The sequence below is a fragment of the Heptranchias perlo genome, chromosome 15 (assembly GCF_035084215.1).
Source record: "Heptranchias perlo isolate sHepPer1 chromosome 15, sHepPer1.hap1, whole genome shotgun sequence".
NCBI classification, from domain to species: domain Eukaryota; kingdom Metazoa; phylum Chordata; class Chondrichthyes; order Hexanchiformes; family Hexanchidae; genus Heptranchias; species Heptranchias perlo.
Window position 1 is genome coordinate 33,721,735 of NC_090339.1, and position 20,091 is coordinate 33,741,825.

The window sequence follows — 20,091 nt, forward strand, 5'->3', positions numbered from 1 at the left end:
ATCCCATATTCCAGCATTTGGTCCGTAGCCTTGTATGCTATGGCATTTCAAGTGCTCATCCAAATGCTTCTTGAATGTTGTGAGGGTTCCTGCCTCTACAACCCTCCCAGGCAGTGAGTTCCAGACTCCAACCACCCTCTGGGTGAAAAAGTTCTTTCTCAAATCCCCTCTAAACCTCCCGCCTTTTACCTTGAATCTATGCCCCCTTGTTATAGAACCCTCAACGAAGGGAAAAAGCTCCTTAGTATCCATCCTATCTATGCCCCTCATAATTTTGTACACCTCAATCATGTCCCCCCTCAGCCTCCTCTGCTCCAAGGAAAACAAACCCAATCTTCCCAGTCTCTCTTCATAGCTGAAGCGCTCCAGCCCTGGTAACATCCTGGTGAATCTCCTCTGCACCCTCTCCAAAGCGATCACATCCTTCCTGTAGTGTGGCGACCAGAACTGCACACAGTACTCCAGCTGTGGCCTAACCAGTGTTTTATACAGCTCCATCATAACCTCCTTGCTCTTATATTCTATGCCTCGGCTAATAAATGCAAGTATCCCATATGCCTTCTTTACCACCTTATCTACCTGTTCCGCCGCCTTCAGGGATCTGTGAACTTGCACACCAAGATCCCTCTGACCCTCTGTCTTGCCTAGGGTCTTCCCATTCATTGCGTATTCCCTTGCCTTGTTAGTCCCTCCAAAGTACATCACCTCGCACTTTTCCGGGTTAAATTCCATTTGCCACTGTTCCGCCCATCTGACCAACCCATCTATATCGTCCTGCAGACTGAGGCTATCCTCCTCGCTATTTACCACCCTACCAATTTTTGTATCATCAGCGAACTTACTGATCATACCTTTTACATTCATATCCAAGTCGTTAATGTAGACCACAAACAGCAAGGGCCCCAGCACAGATCCCTGTGGTACCCCACTGGCCACAGGCTTCCAGTCACAAAAACAACCTTCGACCATCACCCTCTGCCTTCTGCCACTAAGCCAGTTTTGTATCCAAAGTGCCAAGGCACCCTGGACTCCATGGGCTCGTACCTTCTTGACCAGTCTCCTGTGCGGGACTTTATCGAAGGCCTTACTGAAATCCATGTATACCACATCCACTGCGTTACCCTCATCCACACGCCTAGTCACCCCCTCAAAAAATTCAATCAAATTAGTCAGACATGATCTTCCCTTGACAAAGCCATGTTGACTATCCCTGATTAATCCTTGCTTCTCCAAGTGGAGACTAATTTTGTCCTTCAGAATTTTTTCCAATAATTTTCCTACCACTGATGTTAGGCTCACTGGCCTGTAGTTCCCCGGTTTTTCCCTACTCCCCTTCTTGAATAATGGTACTACATTAGCGGTTCTCCAGTCCTCTGGCACATCCCCTGTGGCCAGAGAGGTTCTGAATATATGTGTTAGAGCCCCCGCAATCTCCTCCTTTGCCTCACACAGTAGCCTGGGATACATTTTGTCCGGGCCTGGAGATTTATCCATTTTTAGGCCTGCTAAAACCGCCAATACCTCCTCCCGCTCGATGTTAATATGTTCGAGTATATCACAGCCCCCCTGTCGTATTTCTATGTCTACGTCGTCCTTCTCCATAGTGAAAACAGATGCAAAAAATTCATTTAGAACCCCTCCTACATCTTCCGGCTCCACACACAGATTGCCATTTTTGTCCCTAATGGGCCCTATTTTTTCCCTAGTCATCCTCTTACCCTTAATATACTTATAAAACATCTTAGGATTTTCCTTTATTTTGCTCGCCAGTGTTTTTTCATGGCCCCTCCTTGATCTCCTAATTTCCTTTTTAAGTATCCCCCTGCACTTTTTGTACTCCTCTAGGGCTTCCTCCATCCTTAGCCTTTTGTATCTGCCAAAAGCCCTCCTTTTTTTCCTAATCCATTCTCGTATATCCCCTGACATCCAAGGTTCCCTGGAGTTCTTGGAACCACCCTTGACCTTTACGGGAACATGTTGCCATTGTATGGTCTCAATCTCCCTTCTGAAAGACTCCCATTGCTCCGATGCGGATTTTCCTACAAGCAGCTGATCCCAGTCCATTTTGGCCAGATCCTGCCTTATCCTATTAAAATCAGCCTTCCCCCAATTTAGAACCTTTATTTCCGGCCCCTCCCTGTCCTTTTCCATCACCACCTTAAATCTCACTGAATTATGGTCACTGTCACCAAAGTGCTCACCTACTAGCACTTCTTCCACTTGGCCGGCCACATTCCCTCGAATTAGGTCCAGTACCGCCCCCTCTCTTGTAGGACTTTCTACATGCTGGCTCAAAAAGCTCTCCTGGATGTACGTTAAGAATTTTGTACCCTCTAAGCCTTTTACACTCTGAGTATCCCAGTTAATATTGGGGAAGTTGAAATCCCCCACTATTATTACCCTATTATTTGCACAATTTTCTGAGATTTGCCGACATATCTGTTCCTCTATCTCCCCCTGACTGTTTGGGGGTCTATAGTACACTCCCATCAAAGTGCTTGCCCCCTTTTTGTTTTTAAGCTCCACCCATATGGCCTCATTTGAGGAACCTGCTAATATATCATCTCTCCTTATGGCAGTAATTGATTCTTTAATTAATATTGCGACCCCCCCTCCTCTTATACCTCCCCCTCTGTCTCGCCTGAAGATTCTGTACCCCGGAATATTGAGCTGCCAGTCTTGCCCCTCCCTCAACCATGTCTCTGTGACAGCAACAATATCATACTCCCATGTGTTTATCAACACCTTCAGTTCATCCACCTTATTTGCAAGACTCCTTGCATTAAAATAGATGCCATCCAGCCTTGCTCTTACATATTTGCCCTGTCTTCCAAGCTGACTTGTTTTTTTCTCAATAATTGGCTGCACATCACCCCCTATTGTAGCTCCACTCTGTATCCCATCCCCCTGCCAAGTTAGTTTAACCCCCCCCCCCAACAGTGCTAGCAAACCTCCCCGCAAGGATATTTGTCCCGCTCTGGTTCAGATGCAACCCGTCCGACTTGTACAAGTCCCACCTTCCCCAGAAGCAGGCCCAGTGATCCAGGAAACTGAAACCCTCCCTCCTGCACCAACTCTTTAGCCACGCATTCATCTGCTCTATCCTCCTATTTCTATACTCACTAGCCCGTGGCACTGGGAGTAATCCAGAGATTACAACCTTTGAGGTCCTGCTCTTCAATCTGCTACCTAGCTCCCTAAATTCTTGATGCAGGACCTCATCTCCCTTCCTACCTATGTCGTTGGTCCCAATGTGGACCACGACCTCTGCCTGCTCACCCTCCCCCTTGAGAATGCCCTGAAGCCGCTCAGTGACATCCATGACCCTGGCACCAGGGAGGCAACAAACCATCCTGGAGTCACGTTTACGGCCACAGAAACGCCTGTCTGTTCCCCTTACGATAGAATCCCCTACCACTATAGCTCTTCCACTCTTTTTCCTCCCAGCCTGTGCAGCAGAGCTACCCCTGGTGCCAGGAAGTTGGCTGCTGCTGCCTTCCCCTGATAAGTCATCCCCCTCAACAATATCCAAAGCGGTATATTTGTTTGAGAGGGGGACGGCCACAGAGGACCCCTGCACTGCCTGCCTGCTCCTCTTACTCTGCCTGGAGGTCACCCACTTACTTCCTGCCTGTACAACCTTTACCTGCGGTGTGACCATCTCATTAAACGTGCTATCCACGACGTTTTCAGCATCGCGAATGCTCCATAATGAATCCATCCGCAGCTCCAGTGCCGCAATGCGGTTTGTCAGTAGCTGCAGCTGGATACATTTCCCGCACACATGGTCGTCAGGGACACCGGAAGGATCCCTGATTTCCCACATAGAGCAGGAAGAGCATAACACGAGGCTGGGCTGTCCTGACATGACTTACCCTTTAACTAATTAATTCAAATTAAATGAATCCCACCAATTTCACTTCAATTAAAAGGTCTACTCAAGGGCCCTTGCTGAACAGCAGTCCCCCACTACACAACAGAGACCCTAGAATCCACAAACTCTAACCTTAGACAAATTCAGCAGGAAAATACTCACCAACCAATCACTTACCTCTTCCTTGGTGACGTCCCACTTTGGATTACTTTTTGCTTCTTATTTATCTTAGGTCCAGGAGTTAAGTCACTGAAAACAAAATATAAAAACGAACCGACCCTTTAAATTCCCTCTACCCCCCAAAAGGTTAGAGGAGGTGGGAGGGTGGGAGTCACTACTAGTGTAGTGTCTCGGGTTTAGCAACCGCTCCACCTATATACGGGTACCAATGAATTGGCCCCGCCCCCTGCCTTTGAAAAAGCCCGCGAAGCTCCTTCCCCGCTGGGGAAAAAGACTCACGTAGGTGAGTTTAATTACTCACCTCAGGCCTCCGCTGCTCCCTTTATCGACTCGCCAATCACCTACCCGCTGTCCTGTGACGTCAATCCTTGTTTTTTTCACCGATTGCCTCTCTGCGGGTAGGCCCTCGAGCCTGGGCCTTTAGTAGTCTCCGAGTCCCGCGCTCTCTCCTAGGTCCGCTCCCGCCTGTAGCTCCGCTCCGAGTGCGGGTAGGCCCTCGAGCCTGGGCCTTTAGTAGCCTCCGAGTCCCGCGCTCTCTCCTAGGTTCGCTCCCGCCTGTAGCTCCGCTCCGAGTGCGGGTAGGCCCTCGAGCCTGGGCCTTTAGTAGTCTCCGAGTCCCGCGCTCTCTCCTAGGTCCGCTCCCGCCTGTAGCTCCGCTCCGAGTGCGGGTAGGCCCTCGAGCCTGGGCCTTTAGTAGTCTCCGAGTCCCGCGCTCTCTCCTAGGTCCGCTCCCGCCTGCAGCTCCGCTCCAGGCGGGAGCGGACCTAGGAGAAAACTTCCTATGAGAAAATTGTAGAAGTTCTCACTGATGCCTAAGTCAATCAAGCAAAAGACTCCTGGGAAATAATTTAATGATGGACTATCAGAATAGTGTATTTGAATATCTGTATCATCGCTTAACCTTCAATATATTTGATCAGCTTCTTTTAAAATGTATTAATCAACAACCATTAGCTATTTTTGATTGGAGTTTCTTCCACATCTATGAATTTATGGGGGCATAAATTCTAACTTCTAGCCTTGCTTAAGGGTTATCAGTTTGTACTTAGTCCTACAATCACATATTAAATGAAGTAACCTATCTACATTCATATTAATGTCTTTAAGCATTTTAAAGATCTGGATATTTTCTACCATGAAAGTAAGTCCAATTCTATCAAGTTGTAGGTAAAACATAAGCCCAGAAATTACAGTTTTGGACATTAATAAATTAACACAGTACTTTTGTATATCATTCTTCTGATATTTTAATGGAGACATTAATCATTTTATTTTAAATAGGTTAACACCTCCATTAAAATATACAGACAGAGGAATGTTGTACGAATGTGTTAATTGTTTGCCCATTAATATCATAATGATTTCCAGGCTTTAATGTTTGTTACTTTTTCCTGAGCTCTTTCCAATGCATCACTTTTTTGAACGTAGTGTACTCAAAACTGCTTATGGTATTTTAAGTCTGAACTTACATAAGAACATAAGAAATAGGAGCAGGAGTAGGCCAATCGGCCCCTCGAGCCTGCTCCGCCATTCAATAAGATCATGGCTGATCTGATCCTAACCTCAAATTTAAATTCATGTCCAATTTCCTGCCCGCTCCCCATAACCCCTCATTCCCTTTACTTCTAGGAAACTGTCTATTTCTGTTTTAAATTTATTTAATGATGTAGCTTCCACAGCTTCCTGGGGCAGCAAATTCCACAGACCTACTACCCTCTGAGTGAAGAAGTTTCTCCTCATCTCAGTTTTGAAAGAGCAGCCCCTTATTCTAAGATTATGCCCCCTCGTTCTAGTTTTACCCATCCTTGGGAACATCCTTACCGCATCCACCCGATCAAGCCCCTTCACAATCTTATATGTTTCAATAAGATCGCCTCTCATTCTTCTGAATTCCAATGAGTAGAGTCCCAATCTACTCAACCTCTCCTCATATGACTGCCCCCTCATCCCCGGGATTAACCGAGTGAACCTTCTTTGTACTGCCTCGAGAGCAAATATGTCTTTTCTTAAGTATGGGCACCAAAACTGTATGCAGTATTCCAGGTGCGGTCTCACCAATACCTTATATGACTGCAGCAATACCTCCCTGTTTTTATATTCTATCCCCCTAGCAATAAAAGCCAACATTCCGTTGGCCTTCTTGATCACCTGCTGCTCCTGCATACTAACTTTTTGATTTTCTTGCACTAGGACCCCCAGATCCCTTTGTACTGCAGTACTTTCCAGTTTCTCGCCATTGAGATAATAACTTGCTCTCTGATTTTTCCTGCCAAAGTGCATAACCTCACATTTTCCAAGATTGTATTGCATCTGCCAAATCTCCACCCACTCACCCAGCCTGTCTGTATCCCCTTGTGGGTTTTTTATGTCCCCTCCTCACTCTCTACTTTCCCTCCCATCTTTGTATCATCTGCAAACTTTGATATGTTACACTCGGTCCCCTCCACCAAATCGTTAACATAGATTGTAAAGAGTTGGGGACCCAGCACCGACCCCTGTGGAACACCACTGGCTATTGGTTGCCAGTCCGAGAATGAACCATTTATCCCAACTCTCTGCTTCCTGTTAGATAACCAATCCTCCACCCATGCTAGAATATTACCCCCAATCCAGTGATTCTTTATCTTGAGCAATAATCTTGTCAAATGCCTTCTGGAAGTCTAAATACACTATGTCCACTGGTTCCCCTTTATCCACCCTGTACGTTATGTCCTCAAAGAACTCAAGCAAATTTGTCAGACATGACTTCCCCTTCGTAAAGCCATGCTGACTTTGTCCTATTAAATTATGTTTATCCAAATGTTCCGCTACTGTCTCCTTAATAATAGACTCCAAAATTTTACCCACCACAGATGTTAGGCTAACTGGTCTATAATTTCCAGCCTTCTGCCTGCTACCCTTTTTAAATAAGGGTGTTACATTAGCAGTTTTCCAATCTTCCGGGACCTTTGCCGAGTCCAGAGAATTTTGGAAAATTACTACCAAAGCATCCACAATCCCCACTGCCACTTCTCTCAAGACCCTAGGATGTAAGCCATCAGGTCCAGGGGATTTATCCGCCTTGAGTCCCATTAATTTACTAAGTACCAATTCCTTAGTGATTTTAATCGTATTTAGCTCCTCCCCCCCCCCAGAGCCCCCTGTTTGTCCAGTGTTGGGATATTCTTAGTGTCCTCTACCGTAAAGACTGAAACAAAATATTTGTTCAGCATTTTTGCCATCTCCATGTTTCCCACCATTAATTTCCCAGTCCCATCCTCTAAGGGACCTACATTTGCCTTAGCCACCCGTTTTCTTTTTATATAACTATAGAAACTCTTGCTATCTGTTTTTATATTTTTTGCTAATTTATTTTCATAATCTATCTTCCCTTTCTTAATCAATCCTTTAGTTACTTTTTGCTGTCTTTTGAAGACTTCCCAATCTTCTATCCTCCCACTAAGTTTGGCTACCTTATATGTCCTTGTTTTTCGTCGGATACTATCCTTAATTTCTTTACTTAGCCACGGATGGCTGTCATTTCTTTTACACCCTTTTTTCCTCAGTGGAATATATATTTTTTGAAAGTTGTAAAATAACTCCTTGAATGAACACCACTGATCATGTACCGTCTTACCGTTTAATCTATTTTCCCAGTCCACTTTAATCAATTCCGCTCTCATACCATCATAGTCTCCTTTATTCAAGCTCAGTACGCTTGTCTGAGAACCAACCTTCTCACCCTCTAATTGGATATGGAATGTAACCATGTTATGGTCACTCATTCCAAGGGGGTCCTTAACTAGGACATTATTAATTAATCCTGCCTCATTACACAGGACCATAGAATCATAGAATCATAGAAGTTACAACATGGAAACAGGCCCTTCGGCCCAACATGTCCATGTCGCCCAGTTTATACCACTAAACTAGTCCCAATTGCCTGCACTTGGCCCATATCCCTCGATGCCCATCTTCCCCATGTAACTGTCCAAATGCTTTTTAAAAGACAAAATTGTACCCGCCTCTACTACTGCCTCTGGCAGCTCGTTCCAGACACTCACCACCCTTTGAGTGAAAAAATTGCCCCTCTGGATCCTTTTGTATCTCTCCCCTCTCACCTTAAATCTGTGCCCCCTCGTTATAGACTCCCCTACCTTTGGGAAAAGATTTTGACTATCGACCTTATCTATGCCCCTCATTATTTTATAGACTTCTATAAGATCACCCCTTAACCTCCTACTCTCCAGGGAATAAAGTCCCAGTCTGTCTAACCTCTCCCTGTAAGTCAAACCATCAAGTCCCGGTAGCATCCTAGTAAATCTTTTCTGCACTCTTTCTAGTTTAATAATATCCTTTCTATATTAGGGTGACCAGAACTGTACACAGTACTCCAAGTGTGGCCTCACCAATGCCCTGTACAACTTCAACAAGACATCCCAACTCCTGCATTCAATGTTCTGACCAATGAAACCAAGCATGCTGAATGCCTTCTTCACCACCCTATCCACCTGTGACTCCACTTTCAAGGAGCTATGAATCTGTACTCCTAGATCTCTTTGTTCTATAACTCTCCCCAACGCCCTACCATTAACGGAGTAGGTCCTGGCCCGATTCGATCTACCAAAATGCATCACCTCACATTTATCTAAATTAAACTCCATCTGCCATTCATCGGCCCACTGGCCCAATTTATCAAGATCCCGTTGCAATCCTAGATAACCTTCTTCACTGTCCACAATGCCACCAATCTTGGTGTCATCTGCAAACTTACTAACCATGCCTCCTAAATTCTCATCCAAATCATTAATATAAATAACAAATAACAGCGGACCCAGCACCGATCCCTGAGGCACACCGCTGGACACAGGCATCCAGTTTGAAAAACAACCCTCGACAACCACCCTCTGTCTTCTGTCGTCAAGCCAATTTTGTATCCAATTGGCTACCTCACCTTGGATCCCATGAGATTTAACCTTATGTAACAACCTACCATGCGGTACCTTGTCAAATGCTTTGCTGAAGTCCATGTAGACCACGTCTACTGCACAGCCCTCATCTATCTTCTTGGTTACCCCTTCAAAAAACTCAATCAAATTCGTGAGACATGATTTTCCTCTCACAAAACCATGCTGACTGTTCCTAATTAGTCCCTGCCTCTCCAAATGCCTGTAGATTCTGTCCCTCAGAATACCCGGTCCAAGGTTGCTTGCCCCCTTGTAGGATCAGTTACATACAGCTCAAGAAATCCATCCCTAATACACACAATAAACTCTTCCTCAAGGCTGCCCTGCCCAATTTGATTTGTCCAGTTAATATGATAGTTAAAATCCCCCATAATTATAGCTGTTCCCTTATTACATGCCCCGACTATTTCCTGATTAATACTTCTTCCAGCAGAGTTGCAACTATTAGGAGGTCTATATATTATGCCCATGAGTGTTTTTTGCCCCTTATTATTCCTTATCTTTACCCAAACTGTTTCATTATCCTGATCTTTTGTCCCAATATCATTTCTCTGTATTACAGTGATTCCTTCCTTTATTAACATAGCCACCCCACCTCCCTTTCCTTCCTGCCTGTCCTTCCTGATTGTTAAATACCCTGGCATATTTAATTCCCAGTCGTTGTCACCCTGCAGCCATGTTTCTGTAATGGCCACAAGATCATACCCATACGTAGTTATTTGTGCCGTTAACTCGTCCATTTTGTTACGAATGCTACTTATCATCATAAAGAGTTCAAAATGGCTTGTTTTGGTTGGCAACCTTGTAACCTTTGAGAAGAATTTTTTAGTGAATAATAATTTCACCCAAAATTTTTATTCTATTCCATCTTGCTCAATGGACCCCAGTTGGTGCATATATGAAATGTGGAACCTTATCAAATATCTTCTGAAAATCAAAGTTTACTGTGTCACTGGATTGCTCTCATCCACTAACTTAGTTACTGCCTCAAATACTTATTTTGTGAGGTACTGTCTGAACTATTGCTTCTAAAACCATGCTGACTATTCTTGTGTCTTCTGTGCTGCTTGGAAGAATGTTATTTTTATCCTATAAAATGGTGATTTCCCCAATTATTGAAACAAAGCTTATAATCAGTAAACGGGTAGAATAGAATCATAGAAGGAAGCCATTCAGCCCGTCATGTCTATGCCAGCTCTTGAAAGAGCTATCCAATTAGTCCCACTCCCCTGCTCTTTCCCCATATCCCTGCAATTTTTTCCCCTTCAAGTATTTATACAATTCCCTTTGGAAAGTTACTGTTGAATCTGCTTCCACCACCTTTTCAGGCAATGCATTTCAGATCATATCAACTCGTTGTGTGAAAAAAAATTCTCCTCATCTCCCTCTGGTTCTTTTGCCAATTAACGTAAATCTGTGCCCTCTGGTTACCAGCCCTCCTGCCAGTGGAAACCGTTTCTCCCTTTCTACTCGATCAAAACCCCTCATAATTTTGAATACCTCTATTAAATCTCCCTGTAAAATTCTCTGCTCTAAGGAGAACAATCCCAGTTTCTCTAGTCTCCCTACATAATCAAAGTCCCTCATCCCTGGCACTATTCTAGTAAATCTCTTCTGCACCCTCTCTAAGGCCTTGACATCCTTCCTAAAGTGTGGTGCCCAGAATTGAACACAATACTCCAGCTGAGGCCTAACCAGTGATTTATAAAAGTTTAGCATAACTTCCTTGCTTTTGTACTCTATGCATCTATTCATAAAGCCAAGTATCCCATATGCTTTTTTAACAGCCTTATCAACTTGTCCTGCCACCTTCAAAGATTTTTGTTCTGAACCCCCACCCCCCCCAAGTTTCTCTGTTCCTGAGCCCCCTTTAAAATTGTACCATTTTGTTCACATTACCTCTCCTCGTTCTTCCAAAATGCATCACTTCACACTTCTCAGTGTTAAATTTCATCTGCCACATGTCTGCCCATTTCTCCAGCCTATATCCTGCTGAAGTCTGCTACTATCCTCCTCACTGTTTACTACATTGCTGAGTTTCATGTCATCTGCAAACTTTGAAATTATGCCTTTTATACCCAAGTCCAGGTCATTAATATGTATCAAAAAATGCAGTGATCTTGATACTGACCCCTGGGAGACACCACTGTATACTTCCCTCCAGTCTAAAAAACAACCGTTCACCACTAATCTCTGCATTCTGTCCCTTAGCCAATTTCGTATCCAAGCTGCCACTTTCCCTTTAATCCATTTTGCCAACAAGTCTATTATGTGGTATTTTATCAAACGCCTGTCCTGGTTTCTTGGTATACATCTAATTTTTGAATTGCACAATTACAAGAACCACACTTATTGTCAGATACTATGCCAAATTTGTTGAGGTCTTAAAAATGTAATTATAGGAACATAGGAACAGGAGTAGGCCATTCAGCCCCTCGTGCCTGATAAGATCATGGCTGATCTGTGATCTAACTCCATGTACCTGCCTTTGGCCCATATCCCTTAATACCTTTGGTTGCCAAAAAGCTATCTATCTCAGATTTAAATTTAGCAATTGAGCTAGTATCAATTGCCGTTTGCTGAAGAGAGTTCCAAACTTCTACAACCCTTTGTGTGTAGAAATGTTTTCTAATCTCGCTCCTGAAAGGTCTGGCTCTAATTTTTAGACTGTGCCCCCTACTCCTAAAATCCCCAACCAGCGGAAATAGTTTCTCTCTATCCACCCTATCTGTTCCCCTTAATATCTTATAAACTTCGATCAAATCACCCCTTAACCTTCGAAACTCCAGAGAATACAACCCCAATTTGTGTCATCTCTCCTCGTAACTTAACCCTTGAAGTCCGGGTATCATTCTAGTAAACCTACGCTGCACTCCCTCCAAGGCCAATATGTCCTTCCGAAGGTGCAGTGCCCAGAACTGCTCACAGTACTCCAGGTGCAGTCTAACCAGGGTTTTGTATAGCTGCAGCATAACTTCTGCCCCCTTGTACTCTAGTCTTCTAGATATAAAGGCCAGCATTCCATTAGCCTTCTTGATTATTTTCTGCACCTGTTCATGACACTTCATGACACTTCAATGATCTATGTACCTGAACCCCTAAGTCCCTTTGGACATCCACTGTTTTTAACTTTTTACCATTTAGAAAGTACCCTGTTCTATCCTTTTTTGATCCAAAGTGGATGACCTCACATTTGTCTACATTGAATTCCATTTGTCTATTTCCTGAGATATTCTCAAGGATTCAAGATGTATTTCAACTACCACAAATGCCTTGCAGACATGTAAAGTTTTGAGTTCCTTAACATGTATAAATGTTATAGATTCCTGAGCTCAATTAACAGTGATCAGAAGTTCATCCAGAATCCTCAGGAAGGAAGGCCAATGTAAAGAATCAGTTTAACACATCTATTATTTAATGATCTTTTATCCCGTTCCCTAAAAGAACCTCTTTGGTCTTTACTCTATCTGATTCCATTGTATTTTCTTCTTCTCACACTTGTTATCTTCAGCTATCCTTGTCTCTTCCCTCACCAGTCGTCAGTTTCTTTTACTTTGCACCTTAGCCTTCTGTTATTTTTTATCCCAGTGTTTCATTTCTGTGGTCTTTATGTCCCTATTGTTTTCCTTTTTCTCACTGGGGTATATTTTCTTTCCATAGGGTAAATTTTCTTGTCATGGCTGTGAATCGTGGAGGGCTACAGAGCACATAATAACATTGCTCGACCTTGCTGATCATTTGGGGTTCGCCTGATTCTTAATTCATGGCAAGCTCTTGGCATAGATTGGGTCTGAAAACAAAAGCTTATACAATGCGGGGGGGGGGGGGCGGGGAGTGGAGGGAGCAGGATTTCTTGTGCAGCAACTGCTCTTGTAGCTATCACTTAAAGAAGAGGGAGTCTTTGTCCACACAGAAACTTGGAATCTATGCAAAGGAACGGCACAGCGAGTGTAAAGAACTCCGCGATTTAGTGATGCAGTTGTTGAGCTGGTTCTTCAAGAGGTGACAAAAGGGCAGTAGCTCTGTTTGAGGCACTGGACAACCATTCACAATATTTGGGAGGACGAGCAGAAAGGCCAAATGTGGTGTCTAAAATAAAGAGGAACTGGGAACAGATGAGAAAGAAGTTTGGCAGCCTCAGGAGTTCTACCAAAGTAAGATACCCAGCATTTCCCAAGACAATATGGATGGGCAACATCTGCATGCCACTAAAACTTTCTTTTCATCCTGCTGTATCTTGACTGACAATATGTACAAAGCAATCAGACAACTTTACAACTCTTTCCTACATTTACATGCATGCCCATATAGCTGCAGAAAAATCTGGAACTATTGCCACACATACATCTATAAAGGTGTGCCACAGTACAAACTTCCTATATCAATATTGGCGTAACTTTGCATCAGTAGTTAAGTACAAGAAGCTCCCTGACTGTTACCTCAGATCTGGAAATATTTGTATGATTGACAGCTGCATGAAATGGCTAATCAGTACACATGACACGATTTGACACACTGGTCCTTTCTAGTTTGTTACAAACTGAACTTAATAACAAATGTTACATTTCCAATAAATAATTGCTGCAAGATGTATGATCATTTACTTGCTGTACATTGGGATTCAGGATAGTCACTTGTCGTATTCATCAAACATCTGAACACTATTTATCTGCTTACAGGATAAGGTAGAACATTACAGGACGGAGTGAACGCACACTGTGGAGGGTCCTGCAAAAATAGGTTCTTAAGTACAAGGGCCACTATGCACATTCTGAAGATAGTGGAGTGGGGTAGGGTGAAGTTCCTACTTTCTCTAAAGGTCAGTTTTCCTCTTATTCTTTCTCCCTTCATTTAGATACCCTCAATCACTCATTTGCTCATTCAATGTCATAAAGGCATTCACTGCAGCAGAAACACCATCACACACATCACATGTTGTCATGAACGCTCTGTTTGAAATATATCTTGCAGCCAGGATTTAACCGGTTTCTATAGTTGATTCCCAAACACCATTTTCTCAACTCCCAAAGCCACAAGAGAAATCAGCATTTCACAGCGTATCACTCACTCCATCTGTCATAAGTACCAGCACTGTACATCCATCACAGGAGATTTAGAGAGTTAGTTTGGGGTGAAATAGCACCCGGTGAAGGAGTGAGTATGAGCAAGTGGTGGTGGCATTGAAGTAGCAGTTCCTGTTGGCCAGAGGGCAAGCTTGCATTCTGCTTCACTTGCCCAGCCCAGGAATTTGAACTTCATGGGGCCTTGATATAAAAGAATTCTGGTATATGAATAACAATGCTTTATGCAACCATTTGAAAGTGTACAAAGCATCCTGTGGTGACTGTGGAAGAGCTCGCTACCCGCAACTGTGCAGCAATACATAACCACTAGCAGAACTTCAGTTTACCATAGTGTGTATTGCAACTCAATAGCCTGGTTCATTAATGGAACCTCAAGTGATAGGCCTGTCACTGGGGGCTGGTATTCTTCCCAACTAACTCCAGATAACCTGAGAAGCTTTGTGGATTGAGGTTTTTTTATTCATTCATGGGATGTGGGCGTCGCTGGCAAGGCCAGCACTTATTGCTCATCCCTAATTGCCCTTGAGAAGGTGGAGGTGATCCACCTTCTTGAACCGCTGCAGTCCGTGTGGTGAAGGTTCTCCCACACTGCTGTTAGGTAGGGAGTTCCAGGATTTTGACCCAGCGACGATGAAGGAATGGCAATAAGATAGATGAATTGACGGCACAAATAGAAACAAATGGGTATGATCTCATGGCCATTACAGAGACGTGGTTGCAAGGTGACCAAGATTGGGAGCTAAATATTCAGAGTTATTTAACATTTCAGAAGGATAGGAAAAAAGGTAAAGGTGGTGGGGTAGCTCTGTTAATAAAGGATGAAATTAGTATAATAGTGAGAAATGATTTTGGCTCAGAAGATCAAGATGTCCAATCAATTCGGATGGAGGTAAGAAATAGCAAGGGAAATAAACCACTGGTGGGAGTAGTATATAGGCCCCCTAACAGCAGGGCAAAATATAAATCAGGAAATAAGGGGGGCTTGTAAAAAAGGTAATGCAATAATCATGGGCGATTTTAACTTTCACATAGATTGGACAAATCAAATTGGCAAAAGTAGCCCTGAGGAGGAGTTCATAGAGTGTATTCGGGACTGTTTCTTAGATTGGGGAACCAACCAGGGAACAGGCCATTTTGGATCTGGTAATGGGTAACGAAATAAGATTAATTAATGATCTCAAAGTAAAGGATCCCTTGGGAAGCAGTGATCGTAACATGACAGAATTTCACATCCAGTTTGAGAGCGAGAATCTTGGGTCTGAAACTAATGTATTAAACTTAAATAATGGCAATTATAAAGGAATGAGGGCAGAATTGGCTAAAGTGGACTGGGTAAACAGATTAGATGGTATGATGGTGGATAAGCAGTGGCAAACATTTAAAAAGATATTTTATGACTCGCAACAAAAATATATCCCTGTTAGGAGGAAAGACTCTACAAAAAGGGCGAACCAACCATGGCTAACGAAGGTATCAGGTTAAATGAAAAAGCATATAACATGGCAAAGATTACTGGTAAGCCCAAAGATTGGGAAAACTTTAAAAAACAGCAAAGGATAACTAAAAGAATAATAAAGAGGGAGAAATTAAATTATGAGAGTAAACTAGCAAGAAATATAAAAACTGACAGTAAAAGCTTCTATAAGTGTATAAAAAGGAAGAGGATAGCTAAAGTAAACATTGGTCCCTTAGAGGATGAGTCTGGGGAAATAATGGAAAACAAGGAAATGGCAGAGGAATTGAACAGATATTTTGTATCTGTCTTCACAGTAGAAGGCACGAAAAACATAACAATAATAGTAGAAAATCAAGGGGCAAAGGGGAGGGAGGAACTAAAAACAATCACATGAGCAAATTGGCACGGTAAATCAGATAAGAGAGATGAATGCATGGCTCAAAGATTGGTGTGGGAGAAGTGGGTTTCGATTCATGGGGCACTGGCACCAGTACTGGAGAAAGAGAGAGCTGTTCCGTTGGGACGGGCTTCACTTGAACCATGCTGGGACCAGTGTTCTGGCAAACCGAATAACTAGGACGGTAGAGAAGGCTTTAAACTAAATAGAGGGGGGAGGGCTCAGGTGGGGCGAAGTTTAAATTGATGAAGAGAAAAGACAAGGAAGTAGTACAGGAAAGTGATGGGGGTAATGAAAAACAGAGTGTGTCAGGAAGGGACAGAGCGTACCAACATAAGAGTGCAATAGCAAATGGGAAGGGGGTAGGAAAGAAAAAAGACAAAATTAAAGGTTCTTTATCTGAATGCGCGCAGCATTCATAATAAGATAGATGAATTGATGGCACAAATAGAAACAAATGGGTATGATCTCACGGCCATTAGAGACATGGTTGCAAGGTGACCAAGGTTGGGAGCTAAATATTCAGGGTTATTTAACATTTCGGAAGGATAGCAAAAAAGGTAAAGGTGGTGGGGTAGCTCTGTTAATAAAGGATAATATTGATATAATAGTGAGAAAGGATCTTGGTAATGCAAGTGGAGTTGAGGTAAAATCAGATCAGCCATGATCTCATTAAATGGCGGAGTAGGCTCGAAAGGCCAAATGGTCTACTCCTGCTCCTATCTCTTATGGTCTTATGGCAATATATTTCCAAGTCAGGATGGTGTGTGACTTGGAGGGGAACGTGCAGGTAGTGGTGTTCCCATGTGCCTGCTGCCCTTGCCCTTCTAGGTGGTAGAGGTCGCAGGTTTTGGAGATGGTGTCGAAGAAGCCTTGCCAAGTTGCTGCAGTGCATCTTGTAGCTGATACACACTGCAACCACGATGCACCGGTGGTGGATGGAGTGAATGTTTAGGGTGGTGGATGGGGTGCCAATTAAGTGGGCTGCTTTGTCCTGGATGGCTTCGAGCTTCTTGAATGTTGGAGCTGCACTCATTCAGGCAAGTGGAGGATATTCGACCACACTCCTGACTTGTGCCTTGTAGATGGTAGAAACGATTTGGGGAGTCAGGAGGTTAGCCACTCGCCGCAGAATACCCAGCCTCTGACCTGCTCTTGTAGCCACAGTATTTATGTGACCGGTCCAGTTTAGTTTCTGGTCAATGGTGACCCCCAGGATGTTGATGGTAGGAGATTTGGCGATGGTAATGCCGTTGAATGTCATGGGGAGATGGTTAGATTCTCTCTTATCGGAGATGGTCATTGCCTGGCACTTGTCCGGTGCAAATGTTACTTGCCCAAGCCTGGATGTTGTCCAGTGAGACCACCTCTCATTCTTCTAAACTCCAGAGAATACAGGCCCATTCTACTCAATTTCTCCTCATAGGACAAACCTCTCATCCCAGTGAACCTTTGTTGCAATCCTCTAAGGCAAGTATATCTTTCCTTCGGTTAGGAGATCAAAACTGTACACAGTACTCCAGGTGTGGTCTCACCAGAGTCCTGTATAATTGCAGCAAGACCTCCTTACTCTTATACTCCAGCCCCCTTGCAATAAAGGCTAACAAACTAGCATCCTAATTGCTTGCTGTACCTGCATGTTAACTTCCTGTGATTTGTGTACAAGGACACCTAAATCCCTCTGAATACCAACAATTTTTAATCTCTCACCTTTTAAAAAATATTCTGCTTTTCTATTCTTCCTACCAAAGTGGATAATTTCACATTTCCCCACATTATACTCCACCTGCCACCTTCTCGCCACTCACTTAACCTGTCTATGTCCCTTTGCAGACTCTTTGTGTCCTCCTCACAGCTTACTTTCCCACCTAGCTTTGTATCATCAGCAAACTTAGATACATTACACTTGGTTCCCTCATCTAAGTCATATATATATATATATATATAGTAAACAGCTGAGGCCCAAGCACTTATCTTTGCGGCACTCCCCCAAAATGACCTGTTTATTCCTACTCTCAGTTTTTTGTCCGTTAACCAATCCTCAATCCATGCTAATATATTACCCCCAATCCGATGAGCCCTATTCTTGTGTAACAACCGTTTGTGTGGCATCTTATCGAATACCTTTTGAAAATCCAAACATACTACATCCACTGGTTCCCCCTTATCTACCCTGCTAGTTACATCTTCAAAAAACTTTAATAGATTTGTCAAACATGGTTTCCCTTTCATAAAACCATGATGACTCTGCCTAATCATATTATGATTTTCTAAGTGCTCTATTACTACATCCTTATTAATAGATTCTAGCATTTTCCCTACTACTAATGTCAGGCTAACTGGCCTATAGTTCCCTGTTTTCTCTCTCCCTCCTTTCATGAATAGCGGGGGTACATTTGCTACCTTCCAATCCACGGGGGCCATTCTAGAATCGAGGGAATTCTGGAAGATCAAAACCAATGCATCCACTATCTCTGCAGCCACCTCTTTTAAAACCCCAGGATCCTAATTTGAATCCCAAATACACCCAAGCGATAAAAAGACAATGGGGTGAGTTTTTGGTGTACTTATGGTGTCTTCTCCCGCATCTGGAGCCGTTTTGCGATCTGCCTGCTGCAGTCACTGGCCTCATTTACATATTAATGTGGGGAATTTTTAAAAATTTTTTTAGCATTCTGCTTGCAGACACCTGCATTTGTTTTTAATCACTTCTCAGAGGGTCAGACCACTGGCAGATTTTCAGAACACCCCCCCAACCCCTACCCACAGCCAGAGCTTCTCAGGAGCAGGTATGGAATTTCCTATAGGCACACTCTTGTATGTTATTAGCATGGTGGGGGAGCAAGTCTACATTTGACACCACGGCCGTACCTCCATCTAAATCCCCTTCCCCCCTCCCACTTCTTGCCAATAGAAGGGACATTCCCTGTCGTTTTAAAGGCTGCACAGAAGACCCCAGGCAGTTCAACTGCTTACACCAGTTTTACACAGGTTTTGCACCAATACCTGCACCAATGGATATTCAAATGAGCTGACCTACGAAACTTGTGTACATCTCCCTCTAGAGGCCACCGGAGGATGCTACAGCGGTGGAGGTAACTTCAAATAAATTCTCGGACTTCCCTCAATTGAAAATTTTCTATTCATTAATTTACTACCTAAACATACCTACTCTATAACTTGTAAATAATAATTGCTTTAAATATGAAAGAAATTAAGATTTGCAATCATATAGCATCAATCACATATCTCAGATATGTCTCAAAGTGCCCCATATACAGAGAATTACAGAGGGGTTGGCCATTTAGGACTGAGATGTGGAAAAATTCCTTCACTCAGAGGGTTGTGAATCTTTGGAATTCTCTACCCCAGAGGGCTGTGGATGCTCAGTTATTGAGTATATTCAAGACTGAGATCGATAGATTTTTGGACACTAAGGGAAGCAAGGGATATGGGGATAGGGTGGTAAAGTGGAGTTGAGGTAGAAGATCAGCCATGATCTTATTGAATGGTGGAGCAGGCTCAAGGGGCAGTATAGCCTACTCCTGCTTCTATTTCTTATGTTGTTATGTTCTTACTCTGAAGTGCAGTCACTCTTGTTACATAGGCAAATGCAGCAGCAACTTTGCGCACAGCAAGATCCTTCAAACAGCAGTGAGAAATTAAAAATATATTATGATTTAAACTTTAACTCCCTTTCATCGTTGAACTGTATAATAAACTAATCAGCCTTCTTTCCTTTTCTCAACTTATTTTATTGAATTTCTGAATTATCCATAATCCTCTGTTAATACCTCTCTTAAAAGGACTACTAACCACCTAATATACTAGATACACTCCAGAATATTTAGTTTAAAAGCTGAAAGATATTTTATTCCATCTAAAAGTTTCTTCAACAAATTTTCAACTCATTTAAACTAGACACTTTAACGCAGTACACTATAAATAACACATATACTGAAGCACTTAACCCAGACCTGGATTTTCCTCAAGAAAACTGCCCATTTTCAGGTATTGTAGAGGCAGTCTGGCAGGTAAAATGGGTGGAGAGGCCCTCCGGATAAATTCTGCCCATAAAAATGGCCCTTGCGATTTCCTCCCCACGACTCCACTGTGACCCTGATCCTCCGATCAGAAACTTGCCCCTCCCATTT